Source organism: Ochotona curzoniae, unplaced genomic scaffold (assembly GCF_017591425.1).
Source record: "Ochotona curzoniae isolate NIBS_2020 unplaced genomic scaffold, NIBS_Ocur_1.0 contig_517, whole genome shotgun sequence".
Classification (NCBI taxonomy): Eukaryota; Metazoa; Chordata; class Mammalia; order Lagomorpha; family Ochotonidae; genus Ochotona; species Ochotona curzoniae.
This window is the reverse complement of record NW_024466454.1, coordinates 4,622,193-4,640,866: the sequence shown is the minus strand read 5'-3', so window position 1 is coordinate 4,640,866 and position 18,674 is coordinate 4,622,193. Positions and strand designations below refer to the sequence as shown.

Here is an 18,674-nt window from a genome sequence, read left to right as displayed (position 1 = left end):
GCAGCTGCCAGGCTGAACAATACCTGGGAGTCAGATCACAGGGCAAGGAGAAGAGTAAGCAGACTGTTGCAGCTGCACCTACCTGGCAGGGGAACGTGGCGTCTCCAGAGGGTGGTCTGGCAGACATTCCAGCAGCCCAGAGCTATGATACTGCTTCTTGCTGCCCCAGCCTGCCTGTTTTCCTCCCCGTGGGTCAGCTCAGTTCCAAGAATGCTTATTGATGCTTGCATGCAGCCAAGCCCCAAGATGAGCCCTGGGCGGCCCTGGGGGTGAGTCAGACAGGACTGCTGCCCATGGAGATGCCAGCTCATCGTCATTGCTCCTGGATGGGCACATCATGTTCTACAAGACCTGCACAGCCCTCACTCTACCGCAGACCTACACACGGTGTTTTCCACGAATGGTTGCTTCTGGGACTAGGGGTAAGAAGAGGTATATGGCCATCAGTGAAGGTGGGCAGAGAAGAAGGCAGGCCTTGGAGAGTGGAAAGATGGGAGGATGAGGTGGCTTGACCAAGCTGACATATGTTGTCTGTGCCCACTGCCGCTCTTGCCATCAGCATCATCCTAAGCAAGGCACGTTCAAGCCTGCTAGGTGGTAGGGTGGACTGCTGAAGCCCAGGAAGGCTAAGGACCAAAGCCAGGAGGGAGTTCCCCAGGTCACGCAGGCACAGCTGGGCGTGCACTGCATGTCCAAAAAGCAGAAGCTGCGTCTTGCTTTTCAGCCACCGAGGGCCACGCAGGAGCGGAGGTGCCTCTCTCCCTGGGCACCCGAGAAACCAACGCTGGGCTGCTCACCTAGCAGCGCCACCACGCCCTGCTGCTAGCGGCCGTGTCGCTGCCCTCCGGCCCGCGCTGGCCTGGTGGGAGCGCCCGGCGGCTCCCTGCGCTCTCGGGGCCGGGCTTCGGCCCACGTGCGCCAGCGGCAGCCGCGGTGACAGCCGGCCCCAGGGGGCGGGGCGGGGCGGAGGCGGGGGCGGGCTCCGCGTCGCGCTGCTATTGGCTGCGTGCCTCGGGCCGGGGGCGGGGAAGCGCCCCGATTGGCCCTGCCTCGGGTGGGGGGTGTTTCCCAGGCCGGTCCGCCGCGCCGCGCACAGCTGCAGGCGTCCGGCTGGCTCAGCCTGCGCGTGGCCGCCTCGCTCGCTCCCAGCTCCGCCGGCGGCCGCGGGTCCGGACAGCTGCGCCGGCGGCCCGTGGCGGAGACAGGCGCCGACCCGAGGCCCCCGGCCCGCGCGGCCTTAGGTAAGGCTGTGCAGGGCGGGGCGCGGCGGGGCGCGGCGTGGGCTCCGGGAAAGGCAGGCGAGCGGGGACCGTGGCAGCTCCGACTGGACTCCGCTCCCTGCCTGGCGCCGGGCAGGGTCAGGTGCGGCCGAAGCATCTTCAAACCTCTCCGCGTTGGGGCGCGCAGACAGCAGGTGGCCTTGCGGGAGAGCCCGGGGCAGCCCTGCTGCGCTCCGAACCCATCCGAACGCAGTAAAAACCTCCCGCCAGGAGCCCGCCCGACCTTTCTCTACACTCTCCGACACACAAACCCTGCAATCGTGAACCGGGAGAACCTCAAACGGCGCGACAGCAGTGCAGCCTGTCACCACACGGAAGACCCTCCCCAAACTTTGCTGGGTGCGACTGGGGCTCGTGTGTTCTCCCCCTGGCCCTTCAGCGGGCGTCCCCACCCTCCCCTTCCTCCCCTTTTATTTTCTTCCCCTGTTCCTCTCCCTCCGTAATAACAGGAAGTTAAGTAGGGCCAATGTCAGTGGCCTGGCTGGGTGCGGGCTGGGGCGGTGGCGGTGGCCGCGCTGTGTCCCGGGTGCCCCCACCAGCAGCCCATGCTAGCCCTGGGCCCAGGAACGCTCTTTGCGGTCGCCTACTCTCCTGCCTGCCCGCCTTCGCCCGGGGGACAAATGGGGTCCTGCCTGCTGCAGCCTCCCCCTCGAATTGATCAGACTTCCAGCCTACTGGAGCTTAACCTTGTCCCCGGCCAGTCTCAAGGGGCGCAGCCAGGAATGGTCTTTGCTGCACGGGGAAGGGTCTAGTGGAAACCAGAGTCAGCGCGCGCCTCTTTGCACCTTGTGAAGTCTGAGGCCTGAGTTCCCACCACGAAGGCGCTCAGGCTGGGCGAGCCCGCTTGCTGTCGGCTTGCTAGCTCGCTGCAGGCTGCCGTCCTCACTCCGTGGTTTGGGGTAAGGATGAAGTCACTGACCAGCTCTTTTGTGGGCAGATCCCGCGGGGAAAGAGCCAGCAGCCAGCTGGCCCCCGCTGATACTTGCGTGTCTGAGTTCCCAGGCACCCGTGTGCGACTCCTTTGGTGTACCCTCCACCTCTTCCCTAGGGGCAGTGGACCCCTAAAGGGGACAGGGACCTCAGGGCAGCCCCGTCTGGTGCCCTGGAAACTTGGATTGCAGTAGGGCTTTCTTGGGGGACCGGGATGATTTAGGGAAGATGTATTCAGTTCCTCTGCAGAGCAGGAAGGTGCTGTGACGCTTTTTGTAGCCGATCTCAGGGTTATTCTTCAAAAAACTCCAAGGGCGGTTCCCGTTCCCTTCCCTCCCCCTCCCTCTCCTCCTATTTTAGAGATGAGGAAAGATACTCAGGTGGGGTAAGTGCCCAAGTGTCTGAGTCAGCACTGGCTCTAACAGTGCTAAGTCCAGTGTTCTTACCGGCTGTCCATGGCTGTGCCAAGTGGCGCACTGTGTGCAGCCTTGGGGAGCCCCCTGGGTACTGCCTGGGGTCCCCCTGACCGCTAAAAGTCTGTCCACCAGACTTGGTGGAAGCTTGTCCTGCAGAACCCTGGAACTGACCCAAGTGAGCCCAGGTTGTTGAAGCTGAAAGTCCCTGGTCACTGGCTTTCAGTTAAAGGTGGTTTTGGCCGTGGTGGGTGGTATTGGAAGGATGGTGTTGGTGGTGAAGTCGGCTTGCACTGTTATCTTGGCCTCGCTTCTGAGAGTCAGCTTCTGGACCAGGTAGGAGGGCTGCGTGGGCTAAAATAGCCTCAACTTTGGGATTGATTCTTGTGTTTGGAGTCGGCAGGTGTTGGGGTATACCAGTTGTTGCTGTTTTTATCACACCTTTATAAAAATGTGATTTCACTTTTATTCCTGCTACTCCCTGTTTCAGACCCAAGGCCTGGCTTGCTGCCTGTATCCCTCTTCCAAAAGAAAAGTCGTGATTCAGGTTGAGATCAGTCGGCTACACTTTGGTCTAAGTCAGCTGAAGAACTGTGGCTGAGGCAGTGGGAGGCCCGTTCCTGGAGCAGCCGAGACATCCCTGATTCCTTAGCTGCCTGTATCAGATACCCATGCTCACACTTCCACCTGCTCCAGTGGGATCCTCCTTGTTGGTAAGGAGCCGTGGCTGTAGCAAGGTGGGGTGCGACGTGAGTAGGAGACAGGCTGCACATGGCTAATCTTAGAAGCCTCAGAGGAAAGTTCCTCATTGCTGAAATTTGCATTCTTTGTATCATGAGACTTTAATGTTAGCCATCTGAAGTACATAGGCTTATTCCCAAAGACACAGGGACTCAGAAATTAGCTGCCCCTCCCCCTCACACTGCTGGCAAGTAACCCAGCTGAGATTTGGACTCAGCCTGTAGGAGGCAGGTCTGGGGGTGCCAGGGGAGGAATTAGCCAGCCTGGGCAGGAGGGAAGGCTCAAGGCCGCCCTTTGAGCTGTGGTACCTCTGCCTGTCCAGCTCCTCTGCTACGCTTCCTACTCCTTGTGCAGTAATTATGTGTGCACACGTCTTCCCACCCGCCACACCACAGCCTTGAAAGCACTTGTTAAACCTGGCAGATTTATTTTCCAGTCCTTACAAACCCTTCCTTGTTTCTCCTAACCTTTATGCAAGCCTCCATGAGGGTATGTGCCGTGATGCGTTGCAGTCCTATCTTAAGCATATTCTGAACATTTCTTTTTCTTTCATTAAAAGATTTATTTATTTTTATTGGAAAGTCAGTTATACAGAGAGAAGAGACAAAGAGGAAGATCTTCCACCCACTGATTCACTCCCCAAGTGGCTGCAATAGCCAGAGCTGAGCTGATTAGAAGCCAGGAGCCTCTTTCAGGTCTCCTGCATGAGTGCAGGGGTCCAAGGACTTTAGCCATCCTCCGTTACTTTCCCAGGTGGGAAGCAGGGTCGCCCGGATTAGAACAGGTGCCCATATGGGATTCTGGTGCATTCGGGGCGAGGACTTTAGCCACGAGGCTACTGCATCAGGCCTGATATTCTGTACATTTCTAATACAAAATAGGATAGGTTAACGAGCCCTGAATACTCACTGGCCAGCTACATCAGGAATATGCCTGGTGGATGCTTGCTCACTAGCTCTCCCGCTCTCCCTTTTGTTCTCACCTTGCCTTCCCTTCCCTGTACCCTTCCTTCCCAATGAATTTCATTTTAAAGATTATTTATTTACTTGGAAGACAGAGTGACAGAGAAGAAGAGACAGAGATTTTCCATCTGCTATCCACTCGCCCTGATGCATGCAACAGCCTGGTTCGAACCAGGCCAGAGCCAGGGGCCAGAAAATACATCTCCTCCATGGGTAACAGGGGCCCAAGACTTGGGTCATCCTCCACTGCTTTCCCAGATGTATAAGCAGGGAGCTGGATTGGAAGTGAAGCAGCTAACATTCGAACCAGTGTGCATACGGGATGCTGTAGCTGTAGGCAGAGGCTTTGCTTGTTATGTCATGGCACCAGCCACAAGTATTTATCTTCAAAAGGGCATTTTCTTTCATGGTCACACATGTAGCAAAATTAACAGCAGGTCTTTGGTGTCACCTGTCCCTATTTAGATATCCTTGATTGTTTCAGACCTTGTACAGCTGGTTTGTTAGAATCAGGATCTAGTCCTCATGCCCTGTTTGGTTGGCAGTCCTTTAACACCTCGTTTAATTGGAGAAGCTCCTTATCCTGTTTACTCTGTGCTTTAAGTGCTTGTCTCCAAGGAGGATAGCAAGCACATTGAGACCATTGTCTGCTTCTGTGCCAAGTACTTGGGTCATGGGTGAGCATCATCCAGTGTGTCAAAGCCACTCAGGAGATGTGTTTCCAGTGAATGAGTAAGACGTGTCCTAAGTTAGTGAGATGGCCCCTGTACACATTCAGGTAAGGTGACTGGCTCACGTGCCATGTTTACCCAGCACATGTCAGTCTGCACGCCTCCTGAATCACAGGAGAAACCATCCTCCCTGCTCTAGCTTGTGCTGGGAATCCGAATATCACGTCCATGTCCCGGTCAGTGTTGGTCTCCATTGATGGTTCATAGCGCTCAGGAGGTGGTATTGCCCCAGGTTTGAATCCTGCATAGGGATGATGACCATGCTGGGACTCAGACACTAGGCCAAGGGGTTGGCATAAAACATGTTCACCTTCCTTTCCCTCTCTCTCTGGCCAAGCTTGTGCCTTCTAGAACCTTCTCTCACCTGTCCCGCATGAGGGGGATTAATGGAGCCTTTCTCAGATCACTGTTCACCTGCAGCCAGGGCAGGCTGTGAGAGGCAGTGAACATGTGTGGCCTGTGTGTGTCTTGTCCGAATTGGTTCTGCAGTGATGGGATCGTCGCTGGCACCTTTGTGGGTGACCTGGTGGCAGCGAACAGAGGCCTGAGAGGGAAGGGGCGAAGGGGCCTGCTTCTCTTGACAGTGCCCTTGGGCCAGTCTGTGAGGCCCCACCCTGGGGCAGGCATCATGATGCAGCAGATTAAGCAGAAGATTCTGCTTCTGATGCAGCTTCCTGCCAGTGCATCCTGGGAGGTAGCAGGTGATGGTCCCAAGGACATGGCAGACTTGGATAGAGGCTTTAACGTGACCTAGCCCTGGCTGTTGCAGACATTTAGGACTGAGCCAGCAGAGGGAAGACCTCTCTCTAACTTTCCAATAAACAAAAGCCCTCCTCCTTGCAAACATCCCTCAAAATAAATAATCACAGATTTTTTTTGCATATTTTTAAATGTTATATTAAAAAAAAAACACCCTTTCCCACCATGAGGAATTATAGCAATAAAATTTGCCATCTTTCTTTCCTGATGACAGTGGTAGAGTGGGTTTCCCCCCCCTTTGTAGTATTTTTTTTCTAAAATTCTGTAAGTGAAAACATTTTGCTTTTACAAAACCAAATATCTCTGTATTTTTTCTCCTGGCAAAGAGGACTCGCTTGGAGCACTTTGGAGTATTGTATATTGTATGTGTGGAGTACGCGTGCACATAATGCCACAGCGCTGTTGGGACTCTGGTATTTGGCTTGGAACATTATTTTAAAGAACAGGCCCAGACTTCCTGTAAGGTAGAAAATCAAGTGAGCTGCGGCTCAGAAAGGTGGGAAGGTAGGAGACCCACGTGGCCTCCCCTCTCTGCCTGTTCAGCCTCCTTTCCTGTCTGAGAATTGCCATGTGCACTCCCCAGCTCAGCTGGAGATCTCTCTAGTCTTCTGCCCTTGATCTGGGTATTTTAATTCAGGCGCATGGAGCTCTCCAAGGACTAGTTGTAAGGAAAGATGTAAGATGGAGCCCTCTGGGCAGGCTTGCCTTGACCTTTGGGGAAGAATGCCTGCTGGGCAGACATGCTGCTGCCCTCACTTCTGGGTATCTAGGTTCCTCCCTCCCTCCCTCCTAGCCAGTGTTTTTCTCTAGAGCTACACCAGGACTGATGATAAAGCTCCTCCTTTTTTGGGGGGAGGGGGCGGGGAGGCAGAATTACAGAGAGAAAGCCAAAGGAAAATTGTACTCCCGCTGGTTCAGTACTGAGCTGATTCTGAGCTGATCCAAAGCCAGGAGCCAGGAGCTTCTTAACATGTTATCCACATGGACACAGGAGCCCAAGAACTTGAGTCGTTCTCACTACAGCTTACCTAGGCCATAAGCAAGGAGCTAAATTGAAAGTGGAGCAACAGGTCCTGTGCAATGGCTTACTGGCTAAATCCTCACCTTGCGCCAGGATCCCATTTGGGTGCTGGTTTGTGTCCTGGCTGATCCAGTTTCCATCCAGTTCCCTGCTTGTATCCTGGGAAAGCAGCTGAGGATGGCCCAAAGCCTTGGAACCCTGCACCTGCACCAGAAGGAGCTTCTGACTTTGGATAGACTCAGCTCCAGCTGTTGAGGCCACCAAGGGAGTGAAACAGCGGATGAAAAGTCTTTCCAATAAAAAGAAATAAATCTTAAAAAAAAAAAAAAGAAAGAAAAAGAAGGAAGTGGAGCAGCTGGGACACAAGCTAGTGCCCAAATGGAATGTGGGGCTACAAGAAGCATATTGAGCCACTGCACTGGCCGCACATCCTGTTTCTAAAGTATTCATTGTTTGCTGGTGGAAATTTGGTCCTGGCTGCACAGGAGGTTCACAGCAACCCATCCCTGTAGATGGGCAGCCACGGCTCCCCTTGGGAGACACGCTCTTACTCCATCACCTCCAGAGGAATGTCTACCCTACCCCACTGTGTCCCCCATGGAGAGAGAGCCCTTTGGGTTCCCTGGGACTACCTGGGGTGGTGTCATCTCTCAAAAGTGGCTACCTTGGGACTCGTTCCTGGCACACCTGTCCCAGCTCAGTAGTAGCCAGTCAACAGGGCATGGAGTATGTGTGGCTGGGGCTATGTTTCTCCACGTTAGGATTTTTAACGTGTTCTTACTTTGACTAATGGTTCTCTCCCCTGAGTCTCAGGGTGATTTCCCTGCCTCCTTCTCCACCCCAAATCCCCACCTCTGGGGTGCTGTCTGCATTCCTCACAGCCCTGCAACCCTTCCAGGGCTCGAGCAGATTTGTTTTTGGGGGAACACAGAGGGGAGGGCTGTTTAATGCTGACTGGGGTCTCAGATTTCCCTCTTTCCTTGGGCATGGGACATGTCCCTTTCTGTTGGCAGCCAGCAGTTGGAGAGGGATCCTGGCTCCCTGAGCTCCACTGGCAGCAGCGGGTTTGCAGAGCCCTTTACATGCCTGGGATCCTTGCATACACACTCCGGAAGCCCAGCACACGCCAGAAATAGGAATGGGAGTCTGTGAACAGCTCGTTCTGGCCTTGCCGTCGGGGGAGCCATGTGTTATGACATGGACACTGCTTCTTTTCTCTCTGGCTTCTCAGTGGTTGGCTTTGGGCACATACCTGGGTACTGGCTGTGTCTGCTGAAGATACGCAGGTTCTTGGAATTGAGCCTGTGCAGGGAGCCAGGAGAACGGAGTGTAGAAGGAGATGAAGAATGCCTGGGGTGATGGCACTTGGATGTGTGGAGCACAAAAGACAGTGGTGGCTCAACAGACTGATCCTCTACCTTCAGTGCTGACAATTCTAACCCCAGCTGCTCCACTTTCAATCCAGCTCCCTGCTATGAACTGGGCAGGCAGTGCAGAATGGCTCAGGTTCTTGGGGCACTGGTACTCACATGGGAGACTCCAAAGAACCTCCTTGTTTCTGGCTTTGGAATGGTTCAGCTCTGCCTGTTTTCGCTATTTGGGGAGTGAACCAGTGGCTAAAACATTCTCTTTGTCTCTACCTTCTGTAAATCTGCCTTTAAAAGATAAGTATTTGTTTTTTAAAGTCTGATTTATTTTGTATTGGAAAGTCAGTATAGAGAGAAGAAACAGAGAAAAAGATCTTCTATCTGCTGGTTCACTCCCCAAGTGGCCGCAACAACCACAGCTGAGCTGATGGAAGCCAGGAGTCTGGAGCTTCTTCTGAGTCTCCCACGCAGGTACAGGATCCCAAGGCTTTAGGCTGTCCTCAACTGGAAAGGAAGTTGAGTAGCCAGGATATGACCTGGTGCCCATATGGGATTTCGGCACATGCATGGTGAGGACTTAGCCACTAGGCTACTTAGCTGGGCTCAGTATTTATTTTTCTAAAAAGACAGTGACAACTTAGAACAGATTAGAGCCAGCATCAATGGAGGGCCTGGCCCCGACCCCTCTTTTGGTTACCTTTCCACCCAGGGGAGCAGAATGGGACTTGGTGGTACAGAGAGCAGAGTTCACGGGTGCTGTCAAGTCAGGGTGCTGACAACTCCATGGGGCAGGACAGCTGGGCCGCGCACATTTGGATGCAAGCTAATTAGAGGTGGAAGATACTTGCTTGGAGCAGGAGGTACTGACAGAGCTGAGAGGGGAGGCAGGAAAGAACAACACACAGGGGCAAGTGGAAGAAAGCTGTTTTGCAGAGTCCAGAGAGAGGGTTCAGTCCCTTGGGGCTTGCGTAGTTGGGATCTTGGGAGTCCTGGTCTCCAAGCTGGGAGAAATTCCTTGCCCTGCTGGAGTTGAGGCGCATGCTGCTGTGTAGGAAGGAGGCCACTGCATGCAGCCTCAGGACCCTGGGTTTCTTCAACCAGGTGACCAGGAGTTCTTGCTTTCACAGGTTTTCTAGCTTGGAAGGATTGGTGATCCTATGTCTGATGTCTCATACCCTCTTAAAAACTTCTTACCCACCATATGTGTATGTATGCATGGTCCTCACCTCCAACACGTATGTGAATGCATGGCACCGGATGCCCCCCCCACACACACACTCACACTCACACAGCTGAATGGTAAAATGAACACAAGGGGATTTCATGAAGAGTGTCCCTTCTTCTCAATCCTCCAGCCTTCAGTTCTCCTGGGCAGCTGCTTTCTCCAGTCTGCTGTGGAGCCTTCTGTCAACCAGACGTGTCTTTATGCTAGCTCCCCTCTCCACCAGTCATCCCTGCTCTTCCTCCTGCTTACTGAGATGTCACCAACATGCCAAGAAGCACGGCCCATTTAGCAGTGACTGTAGTTGGTCCAGACCTTACTGTCGCCCCTCCTTCCTCTTTTGCCTTTTCTCTCCCTTAAAAAGCTCTTGGTGTTAGATTTGGGGGTTCAGAGAGTGTGGGTACAGAGATTAAACCTTCGGGGTATGTTCTGGATGCAGGTGATACGGGCAAGCAAAGGAGCAAGCTCATGCTGAGGCGGGCTGAGTTCTCATATTGGCCACATGGCCCATGCACTCTGGCATTTCAGTCTATAAAAAAGAGTCCATTGAGCCTGGCTACGTAGCCTAATGGCTAAATCCTTGCCTTGCACGTGGGTGTCAGATTGTGTCCTGCTGTCCCCACTTCCCATTCAGTCGAGGATGCCCCAAAGCCTTGGGACCCTGCACCTGCGTGGGAGACCTAGGAGAAGCTCCTGGCTTCAATCAGTCAGCTGTGGTACTTGTGGCCACTTGGGGAGTGAATCAGCAGACGGAAGATCTTTCTTTCTGTCTTTCTTTCTATAAATCTGACTTTCCAATAAAAATAAATCAGACTTTAAAAAAAATAAAGAGGAGGTGATTACATCTATCTTAAAGGATTGCTGTAGTGATGAAATGCAAATATCACTGAGGTGCTTTGCCTCAATATATGTTTAAAGATGTTTGTTTTCCTCCACTTTTAAAGAGTGACACATTTCCGGAATGAGTGAGACTTGCATGGACTTACTGAATGGATGGCTTCCCCAAGTCCTGTATGTGTGTCCCCAAATACTGAGATCCTTACTGGCTCTAGCTCTGTCCTTCCAGACTCTCAAGTCCAAGGCCATGGCTACCACCTCCTTCTCTGTCCTTCATGCCCACTGCCCCCCTCCCTCCAGAGGGATCTGGCCTGCTTGGGGCTGCAGAAGCTCCTCACAGATGTCTGTTGCGAAAACTTCATCTTCAGCACGTGAGCCGGGGGAGCTATTTTTAAAGCCCTATCCCGGGCATAGCTGTGTGGTGCGGCTTCGATTGCCTCCACGTCTACTGCCTCCCCACTCCGCACTTTACCCATTATGAAACTCTTCAGATCTAGGCAGAGAGACCTTATATGTCCCGGTTTTAGAGCAGCAACTTATATTTAGCAGACTGTTGTAATCTCTCAAAAGAGATAGGCCAGGGAAGTGAAGGCGAGCAGCTGACGGGATTTTTCCAGACTGGGACAGATGGCAGCCTTGCTGTGCCCCTGAGAACCAGCCCCTTCCTCCACACCTCTGCCCCTGCCTCTCCCCAACAGAGGCTGAGGTCCGCCCCTCCTAGGCCACCTGCAGATTGGGGCAGGGCAGTCTTTTTCTCTTGGCTTTTCTCTTTGGACTCAGGTGGGGCTTGAGGTGTGGAGGAAATGGAACAGAGCTGGTTTCAAATGACACTGACCTCCGGGAGGAAGGAGAGGGACTTTGAGTCACCTTGGGATGCCAGGTTGGGAAAGGAGGGCCAAGAGCTTCTGGTTCTTGGCCCTGCCTTGTTTTCTCCAGGGAGAAACTGAGCCTGGGTAGCTTGTCCATGCTGAGCTGAGGCGAGAGGGGAGTGTTCCATGCTCAGTGCCGAGTGTCATGGTTAGCCCTTCCTGTTGCATCACGCCCTAGGCCTTGCTCCATGCAGGCTATTCACACTTATCCTTCCTCACCTTCGGGCAGAACCTGGGTTCCAGCCCTGGCCAGCTTGACTCTCTTCCCTCTTTTTAGACCTGAAGCCCTTGCCAGTCTCACTCTCAAAGTTGTTGCTTATTGGAAAATAAAAACAAAAACAAAAACAAACAACCCTCCTCTAGATCCCAGAGGTCTAGAATTGATGCCTTTGTTCCAAGCCCTGGTCTTCAAAAGCCTTTTGTTAAAAATAGAGACTTTAGCGGCCAGGACTGTACGCTGACATGGAGATTAGTGTATCTCCCACTAGTTGTCCACTGAACCCTGAGAGAATGGGGGTGGGATGAGTCAGCTGGGAACAGGTGGAGGAGGGAATCCAGAGACGGCCATAAATAGGGCGTGGAGCCACCAATCAGGGTTCGTTGGCTACAGCGGGCAGTGTAGCCACAGCTCCCAGAGCTTTCCTGATCTCTGTAGGGAAGTGCACTAGACACACCCTGAACACGACACACCTTGCGTTTGAGAGTGAATTCTGGAGATCTGGGACTGCCTAGGTAGGGAAGCAGACTGACTCCGGGGAATGGGGGACCCTGTATGCTGGGGCTGGGCTTAGAGTGGGGATCGAGAGGGCCAGGGCAGAGGGACCCTTGGGGTTGTTGTGGGAGGAGGTGATGAGAGGCCTAAGTGAACCCCATTCATGGAGGTGCTGCAGTCCAGATGGCTGCCATCTATTGGGACCCAGGGAGTGCCGTAGGGGAGTGGGGCTGGGGGCAGGTGAGGCTGGGCCCCACAGAGGCTTTTTATGTCCTATATATTTTTTTATCTCTCTTGGAGCCAGACTCAGGTGTACAGCCCTTACCCCTTCTCCACCCCACCACCCCCGCCTGCCACCACAGTGTCTAAGGTGATCAGCCCATGCTGGGAATCCTGGAACTCAGAGTAGGGGCCATCTGTCACCCTCCACAGCCCCTATCATTGCTGTATGTGCCTATCTGGGCTCTGGTGGCTCTCCCTTGGTGTGGAAAATAGTACCAATGCCACCCTCACCATCCTGATCCAGGCTAAGCGTTCTGTACATGTCATACTCTTCCTCAAGGGGCATGGCTGGGGACACTGGGGATGCTGGGCCTTTCCAGGAGTGGCCACTAGGGAAGCAGGGATGGAGTTCCTTGGTAGTTAAGCTGGTGTGGGACAGGAAGTCAGGTGATCCTCCTTCAAAGGAACAGACTGTGAAGGAATAGCCTCTGTGGATGGCAGGTGCTCCCTAAGCCACTGGAAGAGCCAGCATCAGCAGGGACATGGAGACTCCCATCTTGTGGCCTTGACTCTCCCCTAGAGGCAGTCCTTTCCCAGGGTTTCCAGTGCATGCTTTGTCTGGGCTGGCCTGGACAGCTTTGGGCAGCTAAGCATGCTAGCCACTCCCCAGCCTTCGGGAACTCCTGGCTGTGGGCTTGGAGATAAAGGCTGAGCCCAGCTTCTGCCTGCTCCAGGGTTAATCCATAGGTGGGAGGCTGGGCAACCCAGCCTGTTGATGGCGCTGACCTTTGAGCAGAACTGCTGCTGCACCTGTTCTCTGCTGTATATGTCTCAGAGATACCCTTGCTTATGTGACCGGACAGATTGCTCCTGCAGGCAACAAATGAAAGGAGTTTAGCACCATGGTAGCGATAAAGGGGATTCGGGGTAGGGCAATGAATTTGGCTTGCCTGCTTTTCTCCCTGGTTTCAGGACTGCAGATCCAACACATGTGGATGCCTTCATGGCTGGAGTAGTGGCTGATCAGTACATCCATTCTGTGGTCAGGACTTCTGAAGTGCCCTCTAGGAGGAGTGTGCTTTCCCAGGCAGCCGATGGATGTGCGGTCACCATCAGCCCTTGGGGCAAGCCTCGTTCTTCTCGAAGCCTCACTTTGCCTTCTGTAGACTGGTGATGATCCTGCCTATCTACAGGGTGGCTATAGGAGCCTGAGGGGCAAGGGGCACACTGCAACAAGGAGACCTCGCCCTCCTTGAGCCTGTCCTGATCAGTGCACAGGTGTCTCAGAACGAAGCTGAAGGCTGCACTCCTCTAGGCCTTATCCCTGTTATTTGGAAGGAGCGGCTTTTTAAGGGAAGGGCTCAACCAAGGCACCTGTGTGTGCAGTGAGGCATGATGGGATTTCTGTCTGCACGAGGAGGTCTCCTCGCCTTGGCCTTGCGGACCTGGCTGAGCCTTGGAGTCAATCTCAGCTCTTCAGTGTTGGGGCTCGCCTCCGTAGCACCCCACGGCTTCTGAATTGTGATTGCATTCCTTCTCCTAGCAGCCATGGAGACTCTACCAAACGACAGCCTACAGGTAGTGTGTGTGTGTGAGTGTGCACATGCATTTTCATCAAATCTGGGACGTCATCAGTGCTAAAACGTGCCATGATTTTATAAACCTACATGAAACAATGGGCACTGTAGGACTCTAACTTGCACTGTATGTTTCCTCACAGCTTTGGGACTTTAATCACATTTTTTTTTCTCTCTCTTTTTAAAAATTATGTTTTGACAATTTTTACATAGTTAATTAGGGTAAAAAGGTTCAAGGGCTACAGGAAAGTGGGTAAGACTATTATTTTTTCCATATTGTTTCCTTCATGTTTAAAGGGGGGCATTAAGGGAGAAGGCCCACATTTTGATGCCTTATCACCTTCATGTATAAGAAAAAGAACTGGCTAGTGGGTTGACACAACTTCAGCTCCTGCAGAAACATTCTCTGACCCAGGCAGTGGTGGAGGTGTTTTCTCTGGTCTCCCACTATCTGCTGGGCAGAAGGGTGGTGGGTTTTTATCTCCGTGGTGTCTGGACTAGTTTTTTCCCAGCTGCTGACACTCATTCTGTAAACTTTGGTGTTCTCTCTTGAGTTTACCAGGAGGCATCCATGAAGACTACTTTGTTGTTGGTAACCAGAACTTGTTCCTCACGCAGTCCTTATATGTTTTGGCTCCCAAGATGTGAAGGCTGTAGTGGTCCAAATATGCCACCAGGACTAACAGCTGGCTTTCCATACTGACCACTGTGGGCAGCCACATCCTGAGAGAGATGGGTTAGGTGATGGGGGCTCTCAAGACGTGTACTCGCTTTCACGCACTTTATTATTGGAAACAACCAAGTATGCTCTACTCAGTGAAATAGGGTATCATTCTCAGGCCTTCTACTCCATGAAATGTGGTACTGTCTTCTCTGGAGGTTAGCTGTCCCCTGGTTCTCTTGTGAATGCACCCCAGTTTGCCCCCTTTTCACAGGAAAGGTGGTGCCCAGTGCCCAGATGGTAGACTGAACTCACAGGATGACCACGGCACAGGAAGGAAGCTGTCACCTCCTCAGTTCAGGACATTCTACCCCTTCTAATGCAGCCTAGGATGCTATCAGCTTTCCTAGCAGCTACCTTACACCACTAACCCTCCAACCGCAGCCTTTGATCAGCCACTCCCTGGAACACATGTGTGCTTGTTTAAGCGGCAAGGCAGAGCCTTCTGTTCTGTTCTCACCTGATTCATCCTGTTAAACATGAAAGCTCACTGCCTTCAAGGCAGCCCCGTGCTGCTGAGTTCCTTCAGGGTCCTACTGAACCACTAGCAGGGAGCCCTCCTCAGGGTGAGGGCACCCCAGAGCCTCCAGGGGCTAGCATGATGAGCTCTGGTTCCAGCTACCCTTTGCTTGGGTTCTTTCCCTGTTTCTGCTCTGCCCTTGAAGCCAGCCAGATATGACACACCTGTCACCATCAGGTATGGCAGAGGGGGCTCCAAGACAGCTTTGAGGGGTGCTGGGACCACCCACAGGGATCACACTAAGTAACTTGGCATTCCTAGTGCCAGGGTTTCAGCCAGGCAACAGTAGTCATGAAAGTATCTAAATGGCTTTCATTGGAAAAAAAAAATGAGCTCCCACTTCCCGGCAGACTGTGCCGCTCTTCTCCATGATTCACGCCTCTCCGTCTGCTTGCCCCATTCTGCTGGCCTGCAGCTGGGATTGCATTTCTGCCCCCGAGTCCTCTCTGCTTGCTCAGCCTCAGGTCTGGAGCCCTGCTCTTCTCAATGATCTGATGTCTGCTTTCTTAGTCTCAGGTCCTAACTTCCCTTTCTGGGTCCGATAACCTTCACAGGAAAGGACTGCTTTTCCTCCTTCATTTGTTGTGTCCTCCTGGTCACTCACCCATCCCACTGCCATCGTGGGAAGTGGAGAATGAGGTCAGTGTTGCAGACAGAGCCGCAGTCCCCAGGCTCCTAGCACTATCAGGGACCATGGGGCTGTCCTGTTCCACCCTGGCACAGGAAACTACAGCTGGGGTAGACCCGGTGGTGGGGTCCATTTACATGTGGCTGGACCCTGGTTCCCACCCACGTGGCTCTGGGCAATGACTGCCTCTGCCTGCTGTGTAGAGCACCCCTGTCTCCCTGTCTTTTCCAAGTCCATTCCTTTAGAAGACAAAAGCCAGGCTCAGCTGTGTGTGGAGTAGGCTGTCCCTCACAGCAGCAAAGGTGCACGCTTGCATGGGTATGTGCCTTTTTCTGCACAGTTGCTGTCTAGAATGACACCCAGTGACCATAACAGTAGCCACCTGCTGCGGTGTGGGGTGTACTAGGTAGGCAGAGCCACGAGTAGGTGGGAAACTTCTGTGTACTTCCGTGTTTTTGATTTGGAAACCCAGTGAGTATAATTTCTGATCCAGGTTGGTTTTTTCTTTCTTTTTTCACCACAGGTAATCTAGGGGTCCTGGTTGGTTGATTTACCACTGGTGAGAGAGGCCACATGGAATGACTCACTTGTCTGAATAAAGGGCTCTGTGACTTTTTACTTAATTGGGCCTCGAGTGTAAGGCAGGCTGCTCCCAGCACACTCAACTTGCAGAAGGGAGCAAGGCGGGAAGTGTGGATGTTGGGGCCAACCCTTGAGGGCCAGCCTGTGCTGGGAGCTGCTGCAGGAGACAGCACCTCCTTCCTCCTTCCCGGCCCTGGTCTGTCCCAAGACCAGAAGTTGCTTGAGATTTGATTGCTGTTGGTTGTGATCTCAGTTAAACAGGGAACTGGTGTTCAGCAGGTGCCCCCTAACCTCCAGTGTTGGTGTTCTGCTGAGAACACCTAAAACGCATCCTGGGGATGACTCGGCCAGGGAACCCCGGTAACTGAGGACCTTGGAGTCCTGTGAATGCCTGGGCTTGTCCAGGAGAACTGTGCCTGCCTTTTCCACACCTTTGGGGCTTCACAAACCCTCTGGTCTGTGTGGTGCAGGCAGTGGAGGGAGCTGTGGGCCCTCAGTGAGTTTGCCACAATCTGAGTGCAGGGTAGTCTGTAAGGAAAAGATGCAAGTGTTGCCAGAGGCCAGGCCAGGTACCTGTAACTGAGGAAGTGACCTGGTTGAGAAGGTGACTTGTTTAATGTAGGGGAGGTTAACCAAGAAGCATTTATTGATCACCTACTCTGTGTCCAAGACCCTGTGTTATGGGAATGACAGATGGATACGGCTCAGCTTCTCCTCAAAGAAAACAAACTACATTTGGGAAGACAAGACACAGTCATACTTGGGTGAAAACATTAAGCAGAGGGTGTCTTGATACCAGTCCTGTTGATAGTCATAGGAGAGGAATTGGGTTTGTGACTAACATGCATATGACTGCAAGAGACTGTGCTGGGTGTGGGGAGTGTCCTGTGTGGGCCAGGAAAGGCCTGGAAGGAGGAGGCATTTGATGTGGACCTGGGGGGTGGGGGAAGTGCAGATGGATATGTGGGAGAAGGAAGAGAACATCCGGAGTGGGTGTGAAGTCTCAGGAATCAGAAAGGGTGTGGGGAGGACAGGAAGCTGGGCAGGTGAGTTTAGGACAGATGCAAAGGAGAGGGACAGAGATGGGGCCAAGTGAATGTGTGAGTTCAGGGCAGGGAAGGGAGGCTGGGGCCCAGGATCCCAGTAAGTACCCAGTGAATACCAACTGCCTTGACCCTCAGTCATGCAAGTGTGTGTGTGTGTGTGTGTGTGTGTGTGTGTGTGTGTGTGTGTGTGTGTGTGTGTGTGAGAGAGAGAGACAGACAGGGGGGCACATCCTTTCTTGTTCCATAAATAAGTCAAATGGAGAAAGTGATGATGCTGTTTAGGGCTTAACGAGGTCATACTGGTTACGGACCAGTGGTAGATCACTACCGTTTCCCCCAATACTATCATGATAAAGTGCTTCTGGCAAGTTTTTCCGTTCAACTGGGCCTACCCAGCCTGCGACACGCCAGGTGCCATGCATGCCATTCTCCTACTGTGTCTCTCCCCAGTGGCCCATGGTGAAAGGTGTTACACACGTCCTACACTGGTAGGTGAGGAAGTCATGGCTCAGAGGATGCTGAGCCTTGTGACGATCATGTGGCCAGCGGGTGGCAGAGCTGGGGCTGTCCCATGTAGGATCAGTTGTACAAGTGTGGACATTGAACTCAGGTGCTCACATCAGTCTCCTTTGATCTGGGAGCGTTGGGGAGACTGGGGAGGAAGGCACAACTTCTAAGGGTAAGGGCGTGTGTGTGTGTGTATGTATGCCAGGGCTGGACCAGGGGTTAGAAGCTGCCTGTGGCTGAGTCAACACCTGCCCTCACTGAGTCAGCCTTACAGGCCTTATCAGAGCCTTTCAGTCCCACAGGGAGTTTGTCTGAGATCCAGCCCATTCCTCACTGTGCAGCAGACACAGATGGATTCAAAGTCAGCTGTCACTACTGGCTAGCCAGGGAGGGCCAAAGCTGGAGTCAGCTTCTTCATGTCTCAGTTTTGTCATCTGGGAACCCACTTCCTAGGGTCCTTATGAGAACAGACTTACAAACACTTAGAATCGTGCCTGGCATGTGGCTTGTGCCAGAAAGCATTCGGGTGTCAGTGACTGATAGAACTACGCTACCATGATGTCTTCCTGTGTGGTCGAAATAAGCCATCCTACCTTCTCTGCAGGACTGCTGTTATGACACCTGTTTTCCTCATATAGCAGATGTCACTGTTTCTCCCCTTCACTGGCCTGGGACTGGATTTCAGTCAGCATTTGTTTTTGACATCCCTGGAAACTCAGGCCTTGTACCAACTGGAAGGCATCAAATGAGATTTGCCTGCAGGAGTGGATGCCGGACCCTGCCAGCCTACTTCCCAGGCTTACAGACCATGTCTTGGGGCCTTTCAGAGGCTGCCAAGCATGTTAAGGAATCTGCCCAGGGACTCACAGGTGGAATGGAAGGTAGCAGGTGCCCCTGCCCACCGCAGGAAGCCTTGGTCTCCATTCCCCAAGTTGTCTATGCATTTGCACCTTTAGCCATTTTGCTGAAGAGGTTTAGGGAGAAGCCATGTGGCCAGCAGACCTTTGTGCACTTTTACTTTCTGCCA

General features: G+C 53.0%; 1 protein-coding gene across 4 annotated transcripts in view; it reads left to right on the top strand.

The window, feature by feature from the left end:
- Positions 1–1,107: 1,107 nt before the first annotated feature.
- Positions 1,108–18,674, top strand: part of MICAL2 (microtubule associated monooxygenase, calponin and LIM domain containing 2) — a 131,772-nt gene continuing 114,205 nt past the window's right edge. For 3 of the 4 annotated variants that reach the window (XR_005884764.1, XM_040989101.1, XM_040989098.1), the window contains exon 1: positions 1,108–1,241. The gene's annotated coding sequence lies outside the window, so the exon portion shown is untranslated. The remainder of the gene's footprint in view (positions 1,242–18,674) is intronic. The other variant, XM_040989100.1, reaches the window with a different exon arrangement.